Here is a 13,968-nt window from a genome sequence, read left to right on the forward strand (position 1 = left end):
ATTAAGTCAGACGCCATAAATAACAACTTGAAACTAAAGGCACAAACAAACTGAAAATAACAAATAAATAGACTAGAGGCTTCCACAGACTGACTACGAAGGTTTAATAGGATAAATCCACAAGGTCAAACACGAAAATAAAATCAGGTACTTTAAGCGCTTTTCGTTTGTTCAAAGGAACAAACTTCTTCAGAAGTGAGTTACTACAACAGCTGCAAGCAATTTGAACTCAAAAAGTGCGGGGAAATTGTAATTGATTATACCTTTTAAACGAACAGTACATAAAAAACTCTATTTAAATTTAAAATCTCAATGAAGCATGTTCAATTTCTAGCTTACTTAAGCTGAAAAGTCTTCTTAGATAATACAGAAGAAATCCAATATTTTATGTATTATTATGTGGGTTTTAAACCATTGTTGATATTTTAGTGTTATACAACATTTTTAACATAAGTAATGTTTTACATATTAGATTTTAAATTTAAATAGAGTTTTTTATGTACTGTTCGTTTAAAAGGTATAATCAATTATAATTTTCCCACACTTTTTGAGTTCAAATTGCTTGCAGCTGTTGTAGTAACTCACTTCTGAAGAAGTTTGTTCCTTTGAACAAACGAAAAGCGCTTAAAGTACCTGATTTTATTTTCGTGTTTGACCTTGTGGATTTATCCTATTAAACCTTCGTAGTCAGTCTGTGGAAGCCTCTAGTCTATTTATTTGTTATTTTCAGTTTGTTTGTGCCTTTAGTTTCAAGTTGTTATTTATGGCGTCTGACTTAATAGCTTCCAAAAAACTGACAACATTGAATGAAGCAGTACCTAGTGGATTACCAAATGCTTCTCTCAATGATAAGAACACTTTGCCTGACATGACTCACAGCAGTCAAAAAGACACTACCATTGACTGTTTACCAATGCTGCTAAACAAACTGGATGTCATTTTGAAACGGTTAGATTGCTTGGATAAAAATCATTCTCTTTTAGCTAACCGTTTGGATTCTAGTACAAAATATACAACAGCTGCAGCCGTGCAGACACGCTCAACCGTATCCTCTAATCAAGAAGAAAGCAATCTTATGTGCTCGGGTTTCGTAGCGCTTACTAGCTCTTCTCCTGTCAGACAAGGATGCTCTGGGTCCAGCCAATTATCGGACGAGAGTACACCACCTCCTGCACAGAGACCAGCACCGAGCCCTGTAACCTCAAGCTCTTCATTGAACGTGAACGACCGGACGGGTTTATTGTTTCGTTCCTAGGCTCAGATGCAGTCACAAATGGATAGTACAACGGTTACTGAAAACGGAGAGTTACCAGTTTTAAATGTCCCTAATAATCAAAGACTTTGCCAGGACATCGGAGGCAAATCATGCACATTGGCTACTTGGATGGATCGTAAAATTACTTTTGGGTCGGAACAAGTGACACTAACATCACCTTCGGACGAAACAGAAGGTAATAATGACACTACTAATAATATTGTAGAAAATCTAAAATTACTTGACAATTTGCTATTAAAATACAAAAAAACACAGCTTGAAATTGAATATTTTAAAGAGTGTTTGAAAAATAAAGTGATACCTAAGGGGCTACGAGAGTCCAGTATCCAACTGGGCTCATAAAAATTCACCATTTCATTTGGATTTAATTCAGCTTTTGATAAGCAAGGATTTGAACTCCTTGAGCTTATGCTCAAACATTATTCACTAATGGCTGAGAATATAGCTAAATTTATTAATGAGGTGGATGCTAAAGTCCTGCATGATAGACAATTTGATCGCTACAAGTATGAATACAGTAGGACTTTTACCAGTATTAACCAACATTTGGTTAAGCTGAGTGCAAATAAAACAAAGAAATTGCAACGTGACTGTAATTCATACAAGCAAGGGGCTGCTTACCCACCCCCACCAGCAGCACAGATGTGGCAATTAGGTTACTCCTTTAATGAGTTGACTACGAATGATTTACAATGGCCAGGTGACTATGTTGCACCTACACCTTTAGATTCAGTGAACAACCAGGTTGTCCAGTCAGGACAACTAGTAGACATGTATGACAACTATACTCCTGTCAACTCAACTAATTCTGGTTTACCAGATATAGATGGAGTAATGAGAAGTGAAAGATTGAAAATGCCACACGGGTGAATTATTACCACAACAACAAGCCTCAGTATTATAATCAACAATATAATCGTTCCAATAACAACAATAACAATCACGATAGTCATCAGCAGGATTTTCAGAGGTTCAACACCTTAGGGGCCAGACCGAAGCAACAACAGAGAGGAATGAGACCAACAAGGTGATTGATGACCAGGTCATGAACGACACACTGGGGTCTGGCGATAGTGATGGGTCACCACTGTCAACTCGACATCAAGAGTTGACCTCAGCATTGACCTTAGATTCCTCCCTTTTCATTGACACAATTTCAGCTATCGGTCAAAGTGGAGAACTACTTAACGAATCAAAGCCTTCCTATCCTGCTATTATTTTCAACAAAGACAATGACTTTAGAGTGTATAATTTTTCTGATAGTTTCATTTCCTCTAACTTTGTCAATGTTTTAGCAAAAGGACAGATGTATGTTCCTTGGCATAATATGGACATTGCTAAATCCATCTTAGAGTTGAAATTGTTTACTAGGAAATTGAATTTGGGTTTATTCTTTATGAATGCCCTGACAACAGGGTCCACAATATTTGTCATATCCCCAGTACTTATAATCCCCCCCTTCATCCGTTGGTGAAAGTATTTGAACAGGCCAATGAGCTAGATCTTTGGAATTTGTTTAAGAACAAAAAACCTAGCAGGAATCAAGAACACATGGACGAGGAAGATTCCATTAAATACATTCAATCACAAAACATCAGGGTCTGTAAACGGATAAAGGTGGGGATTGGTGATTTTTGACAAAGCTGACTATGTGGCCCGTATGTCATCCCTACTAGACACCAATACATATTTAGTAAGTTCAAGAACAGAAGTAAATAAGGCATACAGTCTGATAAAATCTTGCTTGTATGAACTATTTATTGAAGGGCGAATTGATCAAGAAATTTTTAACTACATCAGTTGTTTATTTCCCAAATATCCAACACTTTTTGGGATCCCTAAAATCCACAAGAATGTGGAAAATCCCCCAATGAGACCACTCATTGATGGGCGTGGGTCACCCACCTATGCATGTGCAAAACTGGTTGACTCCATGTTGAAGAAATATGTTCTTTTGGAGCCACAGATTTGCAAAGATTCGTGGTCCTTTTTATCGAAAATTAATGAAATCGTGTTCGATAGTGAGTATAACTTTCTGACTATCGACGTTAAGGACCTGTATACATGCATTCCTCACGACATCAGTACTGAGTGGGTGGCCCAAGTCATGATGAGACACAATGCACTAAGAAGTGACATTTCCTTGGTCATGGAACTGTTGGACCTAATCTTGTCCAATAACTTCTTTATCTTTGATGACACCTTTTTTCTCCAGAAAGTGGGTTTAGCAATGGGATCACCTTGCAGAGCGAGTGTTGCAAACTTGGTTATGGCTCAATGGGAGTTCAACCAGGTGATTTCAGCTAGTTTAACACCTGCTCCGATTGCTTATTATACCCGCTTTTGGACGACATTTTCATCCTGTTTAAAGGTGATGCAGAAAGTGCATCTGAATTGGTTGAGAGCTTCAATGTGTCAACAGGTTTTTTACAATTCACATATACATTTCAGACTGAATCTATTTCATATTTAGATATTCAGTTAAATAAGAACAGATCAGATTGCTCTTTCACAGCGCAAATTTACAGAAAAGCTAGTTACTCTAATACAGTTCTCCATTTCACTAGCTGCCACCCTTTCCACCAAAAAAGATCTGTGGTCAAAGGGCAACTAGTGAGAGCATCACGTATTTCTAGCTTGGACTCAGATTTCCATAGCGAATGTCAGTTTTTGAAACAGATGTTCCAGCATCGTGGATATCCAGAGTCACTTGTAGACACACTAATAGAGGAAGTCACTTACAAAAGAAGTATTGATTGGTTCAAACCTATTTTATGTGCTGCTCACGTATCATTGAGCAACAATCTTGGAGTGGACAGGCAAATTACCTCTAATACAGAGGATGTGACTGACCAAGAAAAGGACTTTAAATTTAGTTTTGTGACTACATTTAACAGTCAAAGTAGTACTATAGTAAAATTGATCAATAAGAACTGGGGTTTTTTTAGAACTAACCAAACTGTCCTTGACTGTTTGGGGTATAGGCCACATGTGGTTTTCAAAAAAGGAAGGAATTTAAAGAATGTACTGGAGAGACATGTTCCAGTAACATCCAGACTACCAGGAATGTTTAAATGTGAAAACTGTAATTTCTGTAAATACATCGATTGTAATAACCATTTCACAATCAATGGTAATACTTACAGACTGAAGTCTAGATTTAACTGTAACAGTAAATTTCTAGTGTACTTGGCTAAATGTATTGACTGTTTTGCATTTTACATGGGCAAAACAGAACGTAGGCTTAGAGATAGGATATATGAACATCAATATGCTATCTCACACAATAAGTTAGAGAATGCCCCAGCAAAACATGTCCACATTAACCCATCCCACAAATTTAAGTTTACTGTCATTAGTAACTTTATTCCTGACAACCTGGGGGGTCCTGCTTCCTTCAAACTAGAAGAAATGGAACTACTGTGGCAGATTAGATTAAACTCATTCTATCACCCTGGTCTCAATGAAGCATGTTCAATTTCTAGCTTACTTAAGCTGAAAAGTCTTCTTAGATAATACAGAAGAAATCCAATATTTTATGTATTATTATGTGGGTTTTAAATCATTGTTGATATTTTAGTGTTATACAACATTTTTAACATAAGTAATGTTTTACATATTAGATTTTAAATTTAAATAGAGTTTTTTATGTACTGTTCGTTTAAAAGGTATAATCAATTACAATTTTCCCGCACTTTTTGAGTTCAAATTGCTTGCAGCTGTTGTAGTAACTCACTTCTGAAGAAGTTTGTTCCTTTGAACAAACGAAAAGCGCTTAAAGTACCTGATTTTATTTTCGTGTTTGACCTTGTGGATTTATCCTATTAAACCTTCGTAGTCAGTCTGTGGAAGCCTCTAGTCTATTTATTTGTTATTTTCAGAATAAAAATAATGTAAAAAAAAGGTAGATAAGAAAAACTATAATAAGACGGAAGATATAACAGAGGATATTAAGGACTAGATAGGGAAGTCGAGTTTGTAGAGTTAGAGGACTAGTCTGGTTTGGAACAGGGGCATAGCCAGTATGATTTGAGGTAAAGTTTAAGTATGTTTTTAAAGAGAGATAAAGAGGTGAGTGAGGAGAGGTCATTAGGGAGAAGATTCCAGGATTTACCTACAGTATTAGAGAAGAGAGAATCCCCAGCCCTGTTATTAGGTTTAGAGGTGTATAAAAGAAGTTTGTGTGATGAGCGTAAGGACTTCAGATTTTTATAAGGGCTGATGAAGCTAGATAAACTTGGAGTATTGGAAGGTTTATAAAGAATGTTGTGGGCAATGGTTAGTTGGTGAAATTTAATCAGGTGTTGTAGTTCTAACCATCCTAGCTGGTTTAAGTTTATACAATGGTGGGTTTGAAATAGGTTGGCTGTAGCAAATCGTGCAATGTTATTATAGGACATTTCTAATTTGCTGAGGTTATTCTTGGAGAGATTAGTAAAAATGGGTGAGGCATACAGGAGTGTAGAGATCAAATGAGTGTGGGCGATAGTAGTTTTAGCAGTAGGGTAATGAAGGGTTTAATCCTTTAGAGAGTGCCAATGTTTTTGTAGACAGTCTTTATAGTTTTGTTGATGTGGATGTCGAAGTTCAGATTATTGTCGATGGTGACCCCTAGTAGTTTGGTGGTGGAGTCTGGAGGTATTATAGTACCATTGGTAGATGTCACAGAGAAATGAAGAGGAGAGGACTTTTGAGTAGGAGTGAAAAGGAGGAGTTTGGTTTTCTTTGGGTTCAAAACAAGGCAACGCTGAGTGAACCATTGTTCAACTATGTTGAATACATTTTGGGTGAGAGAGTGAAGGTCATGGGAGGATGTAGCTGAGCATAATAGTGTGGAGTCGTCAGTATATTGTATGCAAGTGGCTTGTGGGATAGCTAGATGAAGGTCATTAATAAATATAGAGAAAAGAAGAGGTCCTAGTATGGACCCCTGAGGGACACCTAAGGTAATGGGTAGATGGGTGGATAAAGTGTTATGCCAAAGTACTGCTTGCTGGCATTTGTCCAGGTAGGATTGGAACCATTTTATGGAAAGTGGACCTGATGACAGAGATTTTAGTATGTTAATGAGAATCTGGTGGTTTACCATGTGAAATGCTTTAGACAGGTCGATAAATAGAGCAGAAGAAAGATTATTCAGGTTTCGGTGCCTGTTAATGTAGTCAGTGAAGGAAAGGAGGGCAGTGGTAGTACTGTGTGAAGGTCTGAAACCATGTTGACAGTTGGAAAGTAAATTGTTTTCGATTAAGTGGTGGAGTAGTTGCTTATGGATACATTTCTCCATAATTTTAGCTAAAGGAGAAAGTAGGGCAATGGGGCGATAGTTTGATAGCTCAGTGGAATGTCCACCTTTATGTAGGGGGATAATATGGGAGACTTTCCATAAGGTGGGGATGTAACCTTCAGTAATAGTTCTGTTGATCAGTATGGAAATAGGATAGGCAACAGCCTTGGATGATAGCTGTAGATATTCAGAAGGCAGTAGGTCTGTAGAAGGAGAGCATGGTTTCAGTTTATTCAAAAGGGTTTGAATAAATGTTGTTGGGACAGGTTTTTAATGAAACATGTGGGGTGGGGTAGAGGACTATGAAGGTAGTGTGAAGGTATTAGGAGATAGTTGACTAGCTAGTGTTTGGATAGCATCTGTAAAGAAGGTATTGAAGGTATTAGCTGTATGGATGGGATTATTCCACTCTGTATTTTGAGGGTTTGGTGTAGTGGATTGACCTGGGTGGAGTAACTGCTTAATGCTAGCCCAGAATTTCTGTGGGTTGTTGTGATTAGGTTGTTGATATTGTAAGTAGTAGTTTTGTTTATCAGAAAGTATGGCCTTCTTAGTGTCATTTCTTAGCTGTCTAAAGGTTTGTTGGTCAGCAGGGTTTTTAGTCATTCTCCATTTGGCCCAATATTTATTTCTGAGATGAATTTTGTGTTTGGTTTCATAAGAAAGCCATGGGGCAGACTTGGCCTTAATTCTAATAGATCTGGTTGGAGAGTGGTAATTAAGAATGGCAAGGAAGGTAGAATTAAAGAAATTAACAGCTTCATCTAATGGAAGTTGTTTTAAGGGAACCCAATTGCATGCTCTTAGTTCCATTTGGAATAGATCAGGGTTAAATTTATTTTTGGATCTAATATGTCTGATAGAGGTTGGAGTGAGGGTGTTGGCTTTGTGTCTGATGATGCAGGTAAGTGAGTGGTCACTTATATCATCAGGGAGGGTTCCAGAATCAAAGTAGTGAGTATGATTGTTTGTGAGAATCCAGTCTAATATGCTTGCTTTCTTGTTAGCTCTATTTATTCTGGTGGGGGAGGTAATGGTTTAAGAGAAACCATATTGGTTTATGTGGGTGATAGGAAGACTACTGCAATAGGAATTCCAGTCTAAATTTATACCGCCTAGTATTATGGTTTCCTGAGGCAGGTGTTGGGATAGCCAGCAAAGGATAATTTCCATGGTGGCTATGTTATTTCCAGGGGGCAGATACATACAGATAATATAGATTGATTTAGCATTGTTAAGTTCAAGTTTAGAGATGAGATTCTCAGTATTGGAATCTAGGGGTAGATTACAGTTGTATGTGGTTAACTGAAAGCCAGATTTAAATAGAGTAGCAACCCCACCACCTTTCTTAGCTACTCTGTCAACTCTTAGAATATTATATCCAGGTGGGATAATTTCATTATTTTTGATGACAGGTTTTAGCCATGTTTCTGTTAGGCAGATAATATCAAAGGAATATACTTCTAGGAGAGCATGGAGTTGAGTCACTTTGTTGTTAATACTACGTATGTTAAGATGAGCTAGTCAGAGAGAGTTAGAAGGTTTAGTAAGGGGATAATTGCTTGATTGATTATGGTTATGAAGAGAGAGGGGGTTGCTGTTGGGCCAGGGTTAAGATGAATATCACCGTCCTTTACTGTGAGAAGTTGTACAAGATAGATTGGGTTAGGGAATTTGCTGTATAGAAGTAACACTCTTTTGAGATATAGTGTATTATATTTAATGTGTAGTGTTCAATTGTACTTTGCAAGTAGGTAGCTAGGTGAGCATGTTATGTTTGCATGGCTATGCAGGTGTGGTAAGGGTTGAGAGTTGGTTTGTTGGTTGGGGTAGTTAGTATGTGGATATATTGGGTGCTCATATGAGGAGAGTAAATAGGCAAAGATTAGAAGTGGTAGTGGTAAAACAGTGAAGCAAAGTAGAATTTGGAAAGGGTTGGTTGGATTAGCCATTGGGAAGGATTAGCTATTTGTTGTATATATGTGGAGATGGAAGTATTTAAGGTGAGAGTGTGTAAAGACAGGAGGGAGTAGTGATTATGGAGGGGAGTGGTTAGGGATAGGAGATTAAAGAGAAATTGGCCAATTGGAAATGTAGAGAGGGTAATGGGAAGAGGAAGAGGTGTGGTTAGAAAGTATAAGAGTAGGACCCCTGGGGGCGGGTGGGAATTGGGGGCAGGGGAGGGAGCGGAGTGAGCCCGCAGGGCGAACGGATCGTGTAGACACAGAGACTGGAGCAGTTATAGAGGAAAACAATAAGCAGGACTAATATGTGAAGATAAGCTTTAAAAGTCAGATGTGGTAACAGGCCAGAGAGAAGTGATCCTAGGAAAGGTAGTAGTAGACAAGTAGTAGAAAAGAGTAAGGTGGGAGAATAGGATAGCAATGCAGGTACAATAGGAGAAATAGGGTAAGTAGCTATGTAATAGAGAAGGATGAGAGGGGGTTGAGGCTGCATAAAGGGTGCCACCTAGTGGACAGGACTAAAAATGCAGGCAGATGTAAGAAGGAGTCAGATGGAGTAATCAAGGGAAAAGGTGGGCGCTTAGTCAAAAAGAGGGATTCTAAAGAGTATGGGAGAGAGAGCGAGTGATTTATGTATAGAATGGGGGGGGGGGGCTGCTGGCTGCCCTAGCTCAGTACATAAATTACCACCTGTAGCAGCAGTACACTAGTAGAATGACAATTCAGGCAGGAGTTATTTAATACACATACTTTTCCTGTATCCTTAATATAGGGTTTGTAGGATAGATAGGCTGTGAGGTGTATCGTAGATAGTTGCAGGGGTTCCTTTAGGTTCAGACTGATTAGTGCTGGAAGCACAAGTAGAGCAGGGTAACTTAAGGAGGCAAGAGAGACAAGGTAGTTATAAGAAACAGGAGTTAGCACATAACAAGTTAAGAGTGGGTATATTATACTAAACATTAACCTATACTTATATGTAGATAGCAAATAAACAATGCAATAATCCTTGTATTACAGATAGAACTAGTCATTCACAGAGGCAGATATGTAAAAATAGCAGTTACACAATAACCTAACCCTGGTAGCAGCAGATGTAAAACATAGTCAAGCATTATTTAAATTCTGCATGATAGTAAAACACTTTCATAGGTTCATAGGTTCATAGGTTCATACTAGGCTATCTGCCCTAGGGCATTTATAAGCCTAGCCAGAATGTGTTTGGCTTTTGCCACCCATTTTAAATTAATTTTGCTATGCCCTTTTTCGAGGTTAGTATACTGTGCCTCTGTCAATCAGTGACACAGAAGTGATACCCAGGTTAAACCTACGATCTCCCATCCACTCATCAAGATTCCTCTTGAAGAGAGTCAATGAGGGACTCTGCCTAACCTGGACTGGGATTTTATTTCAGAGTGAAGGGAGCCTCTGGGTTATGAATCTGTCCCTCCAGCATGTCCTATTTATTTCAGTGCTGAGGTTCAAGTCTCTTGAGCGCGTAGCTCGATGGGATTTGGATTTTCTGAGGTGCAGCATGTCCATTAATTCCGGGTTGGACATGGCTTTATACGTCAGGCACAGATCGCCCCTGAACACTGAGTAGAGCTGGAGTTTCTTTAACCGGGCAGCATATGGCATCTGTTTGAGCCCTTTGATCCTCTTGGTGAGGTACTTTTGGGGTCTTTCCAGTTGCTGCAGGTGTCTGGTAAGGTACATCCCAAAATGGGGCATTGTACTCAATTATGGGCCTAATGAGGGATGAGTAAAGAGGCACGATGACTTCCCCTGATCTAGATGTGAATCCCTTCATGATTAGGTGGGCTATATAAAATGTTTTTCTAACCACTTTGGCCACGTGTTGTCAAATGAGAGACTGCTATCAACTTGGGTCCCCAGGTCCCTAATTACTTCTTCTGTACTTAATGGATTACCACCTATGTGGTAATTTGTGGGCACTTTGTTTTTGCCAAAGGGGATGACTATACACTTTTTGGCATTTAGGTTGAGGCCATGGCTCTGGCACCAGTTGTCTGTTTCTATGAGGCCCTTTTGGAGGATGCTTGTGTCGGCTGGAGAGTCGATTATGGCACCCAGTTTGCAGTCATCTGCGAACTTGGTCAGCCACAGTCCTTCCGTGTTGGCCTGTACCTCCGGGAAATATATACCAAACAAGAGAGGTCCCAGGACTGAGCCTTGTGGGATGCCACTTGTAACTGGTTTGGAGTCTGACATGGCTCCAACAATTCTAACCATGTGGGCTCTGTCCTTGAGCCAGTTTGCAACCCATCTAGTGACATAGGGGTTTATATTTAAGCTGGTGAGCTTATCCATAATGCCTGAGTGGGGTATTGTATTGAAGGCATTTGCGAGGTCCAGGTAGGCTGTGTGGACCACCTTCCCTTCATCAATGGCCTTGGTGACTGTTTCAAAGAAATCAACCAGGTTTAAGAGGCAGGATCTGCCCTTAACAAAGCCGAACTGGGTAGGATCCAGTGTCTGTAGGTCCCCAATATCTTTATTTATGAGGTCCATGATGATCCTTTCTATAGCTTTGCAGACCAAGCTAGTCAGGCTTATGGGGCGATAGTTTCCAGGATCCGTTGAAGCACCACCTTTGTGGAGAGGGACCACTGTTGCTGTACGCCACTCTTTGGGTACATATCCTGTAGTAAGGCTGAGATTGAACAGTAGTTTTATGTTTGGGTTTAGCTCTTCTTGGAGTTCATGTAGGACGCAGCCCGGGACACCGTCTGGTCCCATTTATGCTGTGTTTTTTGCTTTGGAGAGGGCGGCTCTTACCTGAGCATCTGAGATGTCAGGGGGGCAGCACTCTGCTGGGATAGATATTTGCCCTTTTGGTGGGGAGTTTGCTCTGAACCTGTTAGCTAGGATGTTGGCAATGTCTGTGGATTCGGTGTATTTTTTGTCATTTTGGACTAATTCTGAGCATATCTGGGAATTCCCACCCAGGTTCCTAACATAACTAAAGAAAGCCTTGTGATTATCCTTAGTGTCCTGTGCAATTTTTCTCTCGAAGCTGGCCTTAGACGATTTTATGAGTGCCCGTAGTTTTTTGCTAATACTGATCAGAGATGCCTTCCCTTTTTGGGATTTTGCTCTATCATTTAGTAGCTTCCTCCTTCTATTGTATAGTTTGTTTATGGCTGGGGTCCACCAGACAGGACGTCTGCCTTTGGAGGATTGGGTCTTGGTTTTATTTGGGATTGCATGATCCATGCATTCCTGAAGGTGTTCATAGAATGCATTTATAAAGGATTCTGTGGTCTGGGCCGTATTTTCCACAGGCCCGGGGCTTTGAAGGATTCCACCTCAGTTTTGAGGAGTGTGAAATTTGCTTTAGAGAAGTTTTTCACTGTGGTTTTCTGGGCAGGAGGTGGGGTCGGGATGTTAATATCCAGTGAGATTAGTTTATGGTCTGATCTTACCAGTGAGGGATACACTTCTGGTCTGGAGCATAGAGTCCCCATGTTGGTGATGATCAGGTCCAGTATGTTTTCCCCTCTTGTGGGAGTGGTAACAAGTTGTTCCATAGCATTTGACTTTATAAATTCTAGGAACCTTTGGGCTAGGGTGTTGGAGCTAGAGTAATGCTCCCAGTCTATGTTTGGGTAGTTGAAGTCACCCAATATAATGGTGTTTGGAGAGGCCTTCATATTTTCCATTGTTCTCAGGAAGGCCGAGTGGGGTTCCTGGGTTTGAGAGGGTGGTCTGTAGCAGGCTATAAACTGGAAGGCAGTTTTACCCACTGTTAGTTGCACATGGATAGTCTCTGATGCTTCGTGGTGTGCCACCAACCTGGAGGTGTGGGTATCTTTGACGAATATTGATACTCCCCTTCCTTTTGTGGTTCGGTCCAAGTTTTGGGGCCAAAAAGCATGGTATGAGGTATAACCTGGTAGTGCTGGGGTGCTCTCAGGAGCCTTGAACCAGGTTTCTGTTACTGCATAGATATGGATGTTCTCCATGCTAAGGAGAATTTTGAGTGCGTGCATCTTGAGGTTTAGACTCCCGGCGTTGAGTAGCATTACTCTTAGTCTCTTATCCCTTGTGATACCTATGGAGGTGAGTTTGTCTTTTGAGCCTTGCCTAAAAAAGGTACTATGGGGGTAGCAAGAGCCTTTGCCAATATCCGAAAGCCCAAGGGTGACAGGTGGAAGCCGTCCCTAGCAAAGCATCGTGGCTTGTTGAGCATGTCATCACAGGCTGACAGGCATTGGATCCCCTTTGAATGACACCAATACTTAAGCCAATTGTTGAAATTGATCATCTTGTCTTCATATTGTGGCATCATTCTTGGTGAGGGTAAGATGCTACTCAAGGTCAGGGTCATACCGGCCTGGGCCACATGCTCAGAGAGCTCCTCTATGTCTCTTTTCATGTAGTCCAGGGAGGTACGTCTCAGGTCATTCACACCAGCATGGACAATGACTGAGTCATATTTATACTTGCCTTGGAGTGACCTGAGTGCTTGTGTTATGTGGCGGATCCTAGCGCCCGACAGGAAGCTCACAGTGACCTTCTCCTTGTTCAGCCTGGTGAGCGGGACGTCAGTGTGCCTGACGATAGAGTCACCTATTACAAGTGTATCAGATGTGTTGTTTAGCCTCAAGGGCTGTGACTGTTCGGCACACTGGCTTTGTGAGCTATGTGTTGCATGTGTTTTGTTTTGGGGTAGCGGTTGCTTGGGTGTCTGCTTTGGAGGTCTCTGCTGCTTAGGCAGATTTTTATTTAGAGCCTCCGAGTATGTTTTTCTGTGTTTATGTGTTTGGTTTGCTGTCGTGGTAGGTCTATGTGAGACTGGAATTGTAGTGAGTGTGGTTTCCTTCTCCTCCTGACTGGTTACGCCAGTACTGAGTTGAGAGAGCTTAGCCTCCAGTTTGGCTATATGGATGCATCTCTCACATGTGTTGGAATTTGTTGGGAGGAGGAGAGGGTTGTCTGTGTACATGAGGCAGTTGTAACATTGCCTCAGGATTCCCAGATTTACCAGCTGGACCGGAGAGGAGATTGACAACTGACCTTTGGACATGCTAGAATAGTATTGGGAATTCCTTTATAATTGAAAAAAAAGGGCCGATGGGGAACAAGGTACTCAAGGGGAGTTTGTGAGGGTGTAGTGCTTTTAATTTTTTAGTGCTGACTTATATAATTGCTTTAGTGAGCAAGTGCCAGGTAACTTAAATGCAATTTGTTACAGGTAACTTAAATGCAAAAACGACAAACAGTAACTTTCTTTTAAGTGAAACAAGGAAATAAGTACAGTAAGCAATGCAGATATCACTAGGGATCCACAGAAGCATTGAAAAGCCACATTTTAGGTGGTATTAGCGTTTCAGGGAAATAACAAGCAAACAAACAACAAGCATACAAACAAAGCTAGATTCAGCAGGCCTGGATCTAGTCTATGCTACAGCAAACAAGGGGTA

Source organism: Protopterus annectens, chromosome 6.part0, assembly GCF_019279795.1.
Source record: "Protopterus annectens isolate FY-2018-M chromosome 6.part0, PAN1.0, whole genome shotgun sequence".
In the NCBI taxonomy this organism is placed as follows: Eukaryota; Metazoa; Chordata; order Ceratodontiformes; family Protopteridae; genus Protopterus; species Protopterus annectens.